The 12196-nt window shown below is 40.0% G+C and overlaps 1 pseudogene; it reads right to left on the bottom strand.

Moving 5' to 3' along the window:
* Positions 1–37: 37 nt before the first annotated feature.
* Positions 38–2304, bottom strand: LOC105023889 (annotated as a pseudogene).
* Positions 2305–12196: the final 9892 nt, after the last annotated feature.

Raw genomic sequence — 12196 nt, 5'->3', positions numbered from 1 at the left:
TCATGGTTTGTTACCATTTGTATTCATTTTAAATACAGTGCTGTGAAAAGGTATTTGTCCCCCTTGGTGATGGCGTCCAGTGTGGTTCACTGGTGTCCCTAAGCCTTTGAAATGGCTTTAACTCTTTCCAGACTGTTGTATTTCAATTCTCAATAACTTGTCTTCTCGTCTTTTCCGGTCTTTTCAATTACAGCACGATGAGCTGCTTGCTGAGACCTTGTAGTCTGCTTCACATTGTGAGGTTCTATATAAGAATGTTTAAGTTAAATAGGGCAGTAATCAAGCCTTGGTGTGTCTGCTCTAATTGAATCCAATGATCAATTACATTTGGTTTATGGGTTGATTGAGTCACTAAGAGGGCAATCACTTTTTCACACAAGGTTAACATGGGTGTTGGCTAACTTGATCTTCATTTTGTATGTAGATCTGAAAACATTGTGTTTAATCAATAGAGGAATTCCAGAAGGGGGCAACTACTTTTTCACAGCACTGTATTACAGTTTCTCAGTCGATTTGGTGCGTTTTTCACATCATCCCTAACATGTGCAAAATAATAAGTGCATTTCTCAGAACAATTTGTTCAAACTGCAATATACAATAGATATGTTTCTAAAGCTAGTCAGTCACTACAAATCCTTAGTACATCTCTCATCAGAATGATAAGTCATTGTTCACAAACAAGGTCGTCAAAATGTTTAGACGTGTTGTCAATGTAACTGTGTACTTTGACAGTATTACCTGATGTAAACTTATGCTACAGTTTGGATGAGAGTTACTGTATTGAAAATGCTCACGGCTGCACTTCTATGGCATATCAATTTCAACAGTACTATTGACATATTACTGTATGTGGGTTATTGATTGAAAGAGACTGGACAGGATTTTGTTTTTCCCAGCTTTTACTAGTGCTATTTTATAAAAGAAAAAAACTAAGTAATTTACAATAAGATAAAGACAAGGGGCACAAAGGAGAAAAAAAAAACTAATTAGAAAGAAACACAGGAAACACCCCTAAGGCACAACTTTGCCCACAACACTGTTCTAGTGCTGTCTCTACACATCCAGACGTTCCTGTCTGCCGGCTCACAAATTCTCATCCACATCTCACCAGATATTTTCCCTTGCAATGCAACGTGGGAAAGATCTTATGGAATGCCTTATCTGTCCTCTGCAGGCGTCTACTGTGATACACCTTCCACCTCCGTGCTGAAAAGAACTCCTCAATTGGGTTAAGGAATGGTGAATAAGGTGGGAGGAATTCTATGAGCATCTTCGGGTGGGTCACAAACCATTACCATTGCCGTTCATGCCATTACACGATCCAATGCCAAAGGGTTGCAGTATGGATAAGCTTCATGCCATCTGCATTGTAAAAAGAAAGTTGCATGGTTGGAAAATGTAGGTATATCAAAATGATTCTCGGTTTAAGTTTCATAGTGACTTTTGTTTTTACAGACCCGCTGACAATGGTATATTTGTTATCACAGTATTTAAGAACGTATTTTTTTTTTTTTACTCCCACTTCCCAGGAATCCCCGATTCCCACTTCTGTTTCCCAGCAGTGCTGCCCAGTCCTAAAACTACTATTACAAATTGCCTCTGCAGTCTCATTTACACCTGATGTTGCATTTCTATTAGACCAAAGTATACTGCAGCCATCATTTAAGATGTTCAGCTTTTCACTGCATGTTTCTAGTGTGAGTCGCTCTGGAAGAGGTTTGACAACCTTCAGCATCTCCTTTGCACACCAAGAACTGCAGGTGAGACTCATAGGGGCCCAGGGAGAGGGAATCAGGTATCGCCTTCAGGTCACCCACTCTGGGCCTGTATGGGCGCCTCCTGGGGGTTTCGGTCATGTTCCCACAGGCCTTTGGTGGTGGCTTCACATCTCTTTCTTTCAGCCCCTCCAGCTCGGAAAGGCCCCTGTCATTCCACCAGTCAAGGAAACGGCCACATAGGATTGCCAGAGCAGACCTCAGCCTTGCCCCCATCTCTGTTCTCTCTGACACCATGACCTCCATACTTTCTAAATTCACTGTCATGTTCTCCAAGGCACTCCTTTGTTTCTCTTTCAGGTCCTTTTTTATCTTGTCTTCTTTCTTCCTCAGAAACTGGTGCAACTCTTCAAACTGTGAGCTGTGAGCTGAAGGCACTTAGTCATGGTTTAAACAATCTCTTCTTCCTGTTGATTGGTCCGGGTCTTCATGCGGCTGTTGTCACGAGTGAGGAGCCGGACGGCCTCATCGAGTTCCTGCTTCCTGGCGGAAGCTGCCTCTTTGATAGGTTGAAACTTATGGCTGTCATACTCCCCCCCCCCCCAGTCTCACAGAATAGTTTCAGTTTCTCTTCATGGTCAGGACACAACAAGTCAGTCCCCTTTGACAAAATAATTAGAAAAATAACAACAATGACAGAATTAATAACAACACCCTTACAACAGTTGTTTCTTAAAATTCAAATACTATTCACACTGAACTATTTTAACACTCTTACAGTGTTGTGATTAGATATCACGACTCGTCCCCACACTCCAGGTACAAGTTAAATTGCACAATTGTTTTGTTGTAATGTATATGTGAAATAAAATGCAAAAGTCTTAAAGATTTGATGAACTGGTGCCTCCAGGGCATCTAAAATGAATACTTGTTTGCCTTTATAATAATGAATACAACTATTTTTCTAAATCTGTGTTTATTTTTATGGTCTCCATTGACAAAATATATAATAATATATATGCTAGCCTTTACCCTGACAGAGCTATTTAAAATACAACAAATAAAGCACACTAAATACCGGTAGTAAATGATGAACAAAAACACACTGACTTGTAAGATAATACGCTTACCTTTTCATAAGTGTCTGTCAATTCATTTAATTCAAACAAAACTCACCTCTCTTCTAATCACTGACTACATTCTCTCTGGTTCTGTCGGTTCTTTTTTAGCTCTGTCGGCCAAGCTCTTCAGATTGTAATTAGTTGAGAGGTTTCTCTCGGCTCTTGGTGCCCAGCAATGAGGACACCGGTTTTCTGTCCTCAGACAGTTTGTTCCTAATAATCCTTTAGGTGAGTGTATATTACCAGTGGAATGTGTAAATGTGCAATGAAGGCAAATGCAGTACAAATGGCAATACTATAGGTGCTGGTCATAAAATAAGAATATCATCAAAAAGTTGATTTCAGTAATTCCATTCAAAAAGTGAAACTTGTATAATGTATACATTCATTCCACACAGACTGATATATTTAAATTGTTTATTTCTTTTAATTTTGATGATTATAACTGACAACTAATGAAAACCCCCAATTCAGTATCTCAGAAAATTTGAATATTCTGAAAAGGTTCAATATTGAAGACACCCGGTACCACACTCTAATCAGCTAATTTACCCCAAACACCTGCAAAGGCCTTTAAATGGCCTCTCAGTCTAGTTCTGTAGGCAACACAATCATGGGGAAGACTGCTGACTTGACAGCTTTCCAAAAGACGACTATTGACACCTTGCACAAGGAGGGCAAGACACAAAAGGTCATAGCTAAAGAGGCTGGCTGTTCACAGAGCTCTGTGTCCAAGCACATTAATAGAGAAATGAAGGGAAGGAAAAGATGTGGTAGAAAAAAGTGTACAAGCAATAGGGATAACCGCACCCTGGAGAGGATTGTGAAACAAAACCCATTCAAAAATGTGGGGGAGATTCACAAAGAGTGGACTGCAGCTGGAGTCAGTGCTTCAAGAACCACCACGCACAGACATATGCAAGACATGGGTTTCAGCTGTCGCATTCCTTGTGTCAAACCACTCTTGAACAAGACACAGCGTCAGAAGACAAAAAGGACTGGACTGCTGCTGAGTTATGTTCTTTGATGAAAGTACATTTTGCATTTACTTTGGAAATCAAGGTCCCAGAGTCTGGAGGAAGAGAGGAGAGGCACAGAATCCACGTTGCTTGAAGTCCAGTGTAAAGTTTCCACAGTCAGTGATGGTTTGGGGTGCCATGTCATCTGCTGGTGTTGGTCCACTGTGTTTTCTGAGGTTCAAGGTCAATGCAGCCGTCTACCAGGAAGTTTTAGAGCACTTCATGCTTCCTGCTGCTGATCAACTTTATGGAGATGCAGATTTATTTTTCCAACAGGACTTGGCACCTGCACACAGTGCCAAAGCTACCAGTACCTGGTTTAAGGACCATGGTATCCCTGTTCTTAATTGGCCAGCAAACTCGCCTGACCTTAACCCTATAGAAAATCTATGGGGTATTGTGAAGAGGAAGATGCGATACGCCAGACCCAACAATGCTGAAGGCCACTATCAGAGCCACCTGGGCTCTCATAACACCTGAGCAGTGCCACAGACTGATCAACTCCATGCCACGCCGCATTGCTGCAGTAATTCAGGTAAAAGGAGCCCCAACTAAGTATTGAGTGCTGGACATGCTCATACTTTTCATGTTCATACTTTTCAGTTGGCCAACATTTCCTTTTTTTGTATTGGTCTTAAGTAATTTTCAAATTTTCTGAGATGGTGAATTTGGGGTTTTCATTAGTTGTCAGTTATTATCATCAAAATAATAAAAGAAATAAACACTTGAAATATATCAGTCTGTGTGGAATTAATTTATAAATTTAAGTTTCACTTTTTGAATGGAATTACTGAAATAAATCAACTTTTTGATGATATTCTAATTTTATGACCAGCACCTGTATATGTGCAATAAGGCAAATAGAGGAAAGCAGAATATTTACAAGTAAAATAGGCTGTGAGGCACATAAAAGTGTGTGTGGAGTAAAAAAAAAACGCTGTGAGGCACCTAGAGGTGTGTATGAGTGCCAAGAAGTGTGTGCGTTCAGTGAGAATTGTTGTTTGTGTGCCCCATAGATACTGCTCCAAAGAGTTTGAAGGTTTGAGAGGGTGAGGTTAAGTGTGTTGATCTCTATGGTAATGCTCTTTGTGTATCACAGAGGGGTGGACCACTAGAAGTTTGTGACGCCTCATAAGATAACATCTTCCAGCGAAGGAGGTGGGGACCAGCAGGCAGTGAGTGCAAATGTGGGTGCAAAAGTGTGAGTGTGCGTAATAGATAAGAGTGGATGAGAAGGGAAACAGAGCCTGTAGGGCTACCAGAGACAGAGAAAGGAAGGTTTTCTCATTATATTGTTAGAAGAACATATAGGGTGAACAGTGAGATTGCAATTACCACTTTCCCAAACAAAAGTGTGGTAGGAAAGGATTGAGTGTGTCATTACATATATACGGGGGAAATAATGACAAAGTACAAGACTACAATGCAGAATTTGGTGTAATCATTCAGATTTAGAAGGGCCTCTCATGAGATGCAGAATCCAAGGGAAGGATCTTGGTTTAACTGACATTGACCAAAAACAATTTCAGGTAGTTGAATGGTGATATTTGCCTGAGTGCAGGAAAAGAAATGTGTGGATAGTTGGGAAGAAAGGTAAAAGCAGATTTTGTGGTAGAGGTGTCACAAAGTGATTCTACCGTTAGCTGAGTTTGACTGAGTCCTGTTAAATGATAGTGGGAGGAGCTCAGCTAGATAGGAACGGCTATTGGCTGCCGTCCCAGAAAAGGGGGAAGTTTGCTAGGAGAACCAATCAGTCAATCAATCAAAAGTATTTATAAAGCCCTTTTTACAACAGCAGATGTCAAAAAGTCCTTTTACAAAACACCCAGCCTTAAACCCCAAGGAGCAAACAGCAGTAGTGTTGAATTTCACTAGGCAAGCCTAGTTCAGCCAGCACACAAATAGAAGTGATACGTGCTGTTGCCTTCACAGGATTTGAACTGGGGTCTCCCCCCTGAAAAGCAGTGTTTTTAACCACTACGCCACAAAGCTATACATTTGCTAAGTGTTGGTATAGTGTCTCAACATTACATTTCGTCACACGTTAGTATCACGCCAAGTTTGAATATTTCACTAGACACCATTAAGCATTGTGTTAAACTGACTAACGTTTCTTATTAAGTTCACCTCCACCACAAATAGCATCTATGAACTGTATGGCTTTTGCCACTGGCTGTTTTAACAGCGTATTAGCCAGTAATAGACTTACCAGTATCTACTAACTTACTAATTGGAATAATCATAAGAATTTAGCAATTGCTAGCGATACTGAAGATGAACTTTACACTGCAAACGCTATTTCATCTCATGGCGTAACAACATTAGTTTTTCTTTCATTCATGAATGACAATGATACAGTAGCTATCCATGTAGGTGACGATAACTGACTTTTTCATCAAGTGAAAATACGAGAGAATCGTGGAAACCCCTAGTCTTTTACTGCCCAAGGGGTTGTGATCTCGCCTATATTACCCCAAAAAGCATGCACAGATGCGTACTTCGAAAATCCACCAGAAATAGTTGCAATATAACCATAAACAGTTTTATTTTAGGCTTACTATAACCCTACTGAAGGTTGTAGCCAACAGTTTTTATCTATACAGTCGAACAGTCGATTCAAAAGTAAACAGTATAATCATCCATATATAATGTGTACGTCTTGTATTGAAATAATCATGAATGTATCAGCAGCATACCATCATGTCCCTATTATAATTGTAATGGCTCTATTACTTTTTTGGAGTATCCAGAATTTGCTCCACCAGTGTTTGATGATTTAATGGTTTGGAGGGTGGACCCCAATCAATCAATCAATCAATCAAATGTATTTATAAAGCCCTTTTTACATCAGCAGGTATCACAAAGAGCTTTTCAAAACACCCAGCCTTAAACCACAAGGACCAAACAACAATAGTGTTGAATTTCAGTGGCTAGGAAAAACTCCCTAAGAAGACCTAATTTAGTATGAAACCTAGAGAAAAACCATCCTCAGAGGGGTGACCAGTCCTCTTCTGGCTTTCCCAGGTGAACATATTAAGAGTACAGATTGTAATAATTAATAAATGCATGTGGGCTGAGTCCTTCAAGCCTGGTACTCCGGAGATGTGGGCCAAGACCTCATGTCCTCCTAAGTTTAAACAGGGCAAGAGACAGGGAAAATTTAGGAAATGCATTCCTTAGATCTACAAGGATTTACAGTGGAGAAGGAGAACGGACCCTACTCCCCCGGCAGAGTAATATAGCAGTGTAAGACCTTGGGGCTGAGACAGGGGGGTCCAGTGACACTGTGGCCCTATCCAGGGGAGGCCCCAGACAGGGCCCAACAGGCAGGAAATCAATCCACCCACATTGCCAGGCATCAACCAAAGGGACACCCACCAACCACAACCACCCTGAAAGGAGTCCAGAGTATTGCCTGCAGGGTTCAGCCCAATTGCATGATGGGCGCAACAGAGAGACAACAACAAGTCAGTGATTCCGCCCCCGAATGGCATTGGAGGGAGGGCATCCCAGTGGCGATGAGTGCCCACCTGGCAAGACAGCAAGGGTGGACAGTATCAAGCCTTCCTGGTTACCTTCACACCCCTGGGCCAGACTACACTTAATCATAGACCATGTTAAAAGTTTGAACTGAGTATACATTTCTAACTTTAATTTGTCAAATCATTGCACAGCAGTGTGAGAAAGCCCTGCCTCCGGCTCTTTGTTTAGAAATTGTAGGCATGATTAAAAGGCCTGCATCTTGCGATCTAAGGTTACGTGTAGGTATGTATGGCTGGATAATTTCAGCGAGCTAAGTAGGAGCAAGTCCATGTATTGATTTATAGGGTAAAAATAAAACCTTAACACGCAGCCAGTGTAAAGAGGCTAGTACTGGAGTAATGTGTTCAAATTATTTTGTTCTAGTTTGGATTCTTGCAGCCGTGTGCAGCACTAATTTAAGTTTATTTATTGATTTATCAGGTTAACTGGAAAGAAGAGTTTTGCAGTAATCTAATCTAGAAGTAACAAAAGGATGGATTAGTTTTTCTGCATCTGTTTTTGATAGAAAGTAAGAAAGAAAATAAGAAACTCTTGAGATATATTTTATATGTTCATCAAAGGAGAGGTCAGGGTCAAGGGTAATGCAGAGGTTTCTTACAGTTTTTTTGGGGTACAACCATGCAGCCGTCGAGGTTCACAATGAGATCTGCCAACAAAACAATTTGTTTCTTGGGTCCTAAAACAAGCATTTCTGTTTTTCTGTGTGTCATCAGCATAACAGTAAAAACCTACATTGTAATTCCAGATTACCCCAGAAAGTTGTGAAACACAGGTGACACATGCCCAAGGGATTAACATAAAGGGATGGTCAGATAACGTTATGTATGATGCTACTGTAAAAAAGCAAGGACATGTTAGTTTGTTGATGTATAACTGACTCAGTGTGTGTGGAGGTTAAAATTGTGATTTTCAGGTTTTGTTTCTGGGTGTTTGCTTATCATCTAAATAATCATAGAGGGGACAGTAGATACTTCCTTATTCATTTTCATTATTTGATGATGGAATTGATTAAATAAATACATTAATTGTTTCATAACTGTTGTATTGTTGTACATAACGACCTAAGCGTTTTTGATGGAATCCCCTTCTTGAATGCTTGTGTCCTTCTACTCCACTAGATGGCGATCTTCTACAAATCACCTGGCACGCGCACCTCATGCAGCACCATACACACCAAACCCATTCTTTACAACGCTATACAACATGGCCTCTCCTCTTCCCTGAGCGACAAAGAAGAACACTGCAATGGAGACGCGCAACATGAGTCGATTGTCTCGTACTATGGGCCTGAGAACATCTTCGGCACCAACATTTGTATTAACAGAACCTGACAAGCACAACCCAGTATGGACACAAAATTCCAGTACATGTTTATGAATTTCTGCGGTTAACATGAAAGATTCCTGGAAACAAGACGGGAATAAGCAGAAAATTCAGGAATCATTCAGTTATGATTTCTGGAAGACCTCGGGCATTTGGAAAGGTTAATGTCATTTTGCAATCCAACCCTATTGTAATTAAATATGACATTAATTTAATGTAGGCATCCCTGTGGATACCCCTTTTCATTGTTTTATAGCTACTGTGGCTGATGAAATTCCTTGATTTTCTCATTTAATATGTCTATGGGATTTTTTATGGCTGTGCAGTTTATGTGATTTAATGTCTCAATAATTGCTTAATATTCACTACTGAGAGACTGTTGCAAATAGTGGTAATCAAACTATTACAATGTTCAACCAATGCCAGTTGAAACATAACAGACAGCAAATCCAGTGAGTGACTCTTAATAATAATAGTATATAAAATACTAAAATAATGCTCTTATATGTACTTTGCATTTCACCTTTATTGAACCAATTCTCATTTTCAATAATGACTTGGCCAAATTCATTCAAATACAAGAGGATTGGCCTACACACATATAAAGTATAAAGAAATAAACACTATATAATCAGAGCCTTTCAGACCCCTTCACCTCCTCCACAATTTGTTGTTATAGACATAATTTATAATTCATTTCAAAAAGTATTTCATTTATCAAATGCACAAAATAACAAATGCCAGGTTCTTGTGATGTAAAAGAACGAGACAAAGATAAATCATGTCAGAACCTTTTCCACCTTTAATGTGACCTATAACGTGAACAATTCAATTGAAAAACTAACTGAAATCTTTGAGGGGAAAAAAAAAACTCACCAACACTTGGCATTTGTGAGTAGACTTTTTGTCTGTGTGTAGACTTTTTATATCCACTGTATTCTTATAAGTCTACACACAATACCCCATGATGACAAAGTGAAAATATGTTTTTGGAATGTTTACCAATTTATTGAAAATAAAAAATAAATATGCATGTAAATAATAATTTAACACTTCAAACTGAGCTCATGTGCATCTTGTGTCCTGTGATTATCCTTGAGTTTGATTGAACATGATTAAGAATGTATGTCAGAGTAAAAACCAAGCCATGAAGTCTAAAGTACTTGTTGTAGACCTCAGATATAGAATTGTGTCGAATCTGATATTCAAATCTGATATTAAAGCATTGAATGTTCCCAGGAGCCCAATGGGCTCAATCAGTGTGAAATAAAATAAGTTTGGAACCAACAAGACCCTTCCTAGAGCTGAAGGACTGAGAACATGAGGGGAATTAATACTCTGGTCTGATCAAACTCTTAAGTCTGATTGTCATGTGCCATGGTCACCTGGCGAATACCACAGTGAAGCACTGTGGAGAGAGCGTCATGCAATGGGGCTGCTTCTCAGCAGCAGGGATCGACCTGAGGGAAAAATGGACGGAGCAAAATACAGAGAGGTTCTTGAAGGAAATCTGATCCAGAGGGCACAGGACCTCAGACCTGAGCAAAGATTCATCTTTCAGCATGACAACAACCTAAAGCCAGCAGCCAAGACACTGCTGGAGTGTCTTTGAAGACGCTGCCAAAGGTGCTCCTAGAAAGTGAAAAGAAACAAAGGGTCTGAAAACGTGTGCATTTATTTTCACAATTCACAATGCTGTATTGTGTGTAGATTGATGGCATAAATGTAATAAATTATTAATTCAGTCCCTACCAAAAAAATATGCAAAAAGGTGAAGGGGTCTATATATTCTCCAAAAGGCGCTATACATGTAAATTCCTTGGAAATGGCCACTGCTGTCTAAGTTCTCTAAGATCTCACATTTTATACAATGTCTCCAAAACAAGGAAAAGGCCTTTTTACTTTTCTGCCACATCATGTTGGAAAAGGTTTTCCTAGGATCAGTAATGTGATTATTTCATGCAAATTATTATCTGAAATCAAAAGTTGAAAGGCAGCTGAAAACCAATAGTATGTTTTTAAACCTGCTTGTTCGGTCCCATGAATTTGCACCATTTTAGCTTGTTAACTTTTTCTGATGTATTTTGTCTTGTATTCTGCTATGCATGCCTTTTTCTTGGCCGGCACTCAATTAAGACAGATACAAATCTCAACATGACCTCTCTGGTTAAATAAAGGATGAAACATGTAAATGTTGTCATTTGACCTGGCAGACACAAGGTACAGCCGTCTTGGGCCTCAGCCAATGACCTGGAGGGCAACTGGCATGTCTGCCGCCATATGCTCATCTGTGATTGGTCACTGTGCCCATTGACCCTATAGCCACTGCATAACTCAACAAGGAAGACTCACTGACCTGTGTGTTTGTGTGTGTGTGTGTGTTGGGAGGGGACATTGGGGGTTGTTGTCGAGCCTGAGTCCCTGTCTCTTTAGTGTTTGTGGCTTGGCTGGCAACGAGGTGCTTGGGGCATTTTGGGTGGCATCTGCTGTTCTCTCTGAGCAGGGCCTTGCCCATCTGTTCTGGTCAACCCAGTCCTTTCTTCACTCCGTTTCTCAATCCATCACTCATTTGCTGTTTTGGTTCCTCTCCTAAATCCTGCTGTCTCCCTCGGCTTAATGGTCTTCATCACTCCTTCATCTTCTCCCTCAGCTTAACGGTCTTCATCACCCCGTCATCTTCTCCCTCTGCTCACTCTTCCTCTTATAATGGCTCTCACCCTCTGTGTAAACTCACTCTTCCTCTTATAATGGCTCTCACCCTCAGTGTAAACTCACTCTTCATCTTATAATGGCTGTCACCCTCTGTTTACTCACTCTTCCTCTTATCATGGCTCTCACCCCCTGTGTTTACTTACTCTTCTTTAGCTCTCACCCTTCCTGTCTCCCCTCCAATCATCTCCTAAACCCCCCAATTTGTTTCGCTATAATCTATAAAATGGCAATATGTATTAACTGGCTCAAATATGGACAGAATGAGTGAAGATAATGCCATTGGTTTTGAGCATTTTATTGTGGAGTCCACATGATATTTGACCTACATTCACAGTAACCATATAACTAATGTAGACATTGCATGGCCATCTAAAACCAATCTTCATTCTACTGGCAGCCAACCTAGATTTTAACAAAGAAGATTATACTTCACTAAAATGCATTTCCATAATAATTCCATCCAATCAGACTTTTTTTTTTCCATTCCCAGATCTTTTTTTTCTATTTCTAAAATATCTATTACCAATGGCTTACAAATCTATTGAATTACAGTATCATTTGAATATAGTACGCTAAATATATATGCAGAACTTAAAAAAAATATATAGACATCAACTCTCAGTTTTTAAGAGCAACCACTGTACCAAAGAATTTGAACCTGCATGCGGGGTTCACATTAAAATTGTATGTCTGGATTTGATTTGTGTTTCTCCTCAGTTCTCCCCCCTCCTCTCTCCCCTCCCCGGGCACTTTCATCCCCAGT

This window comes from Esox lucius, chromosome 12 (assembly GCF_011004845.1).
Source record: "Esox lucius isolate fEsoLuc1 chromosome 12, fEsoLuc1.pri, whole genome shotgun sequence".
Lineage (NCBI taxonomy): Eukaryota > Metazoa > Chordata > Actinopteri > Esociformes > Esocidae > Esox > Esox lucius.
The sequence above is the reverse complement of the archived record's forward strand: the minus strand, read 5'-3'. Positions and strand labels throughout refer to the sequence as shown.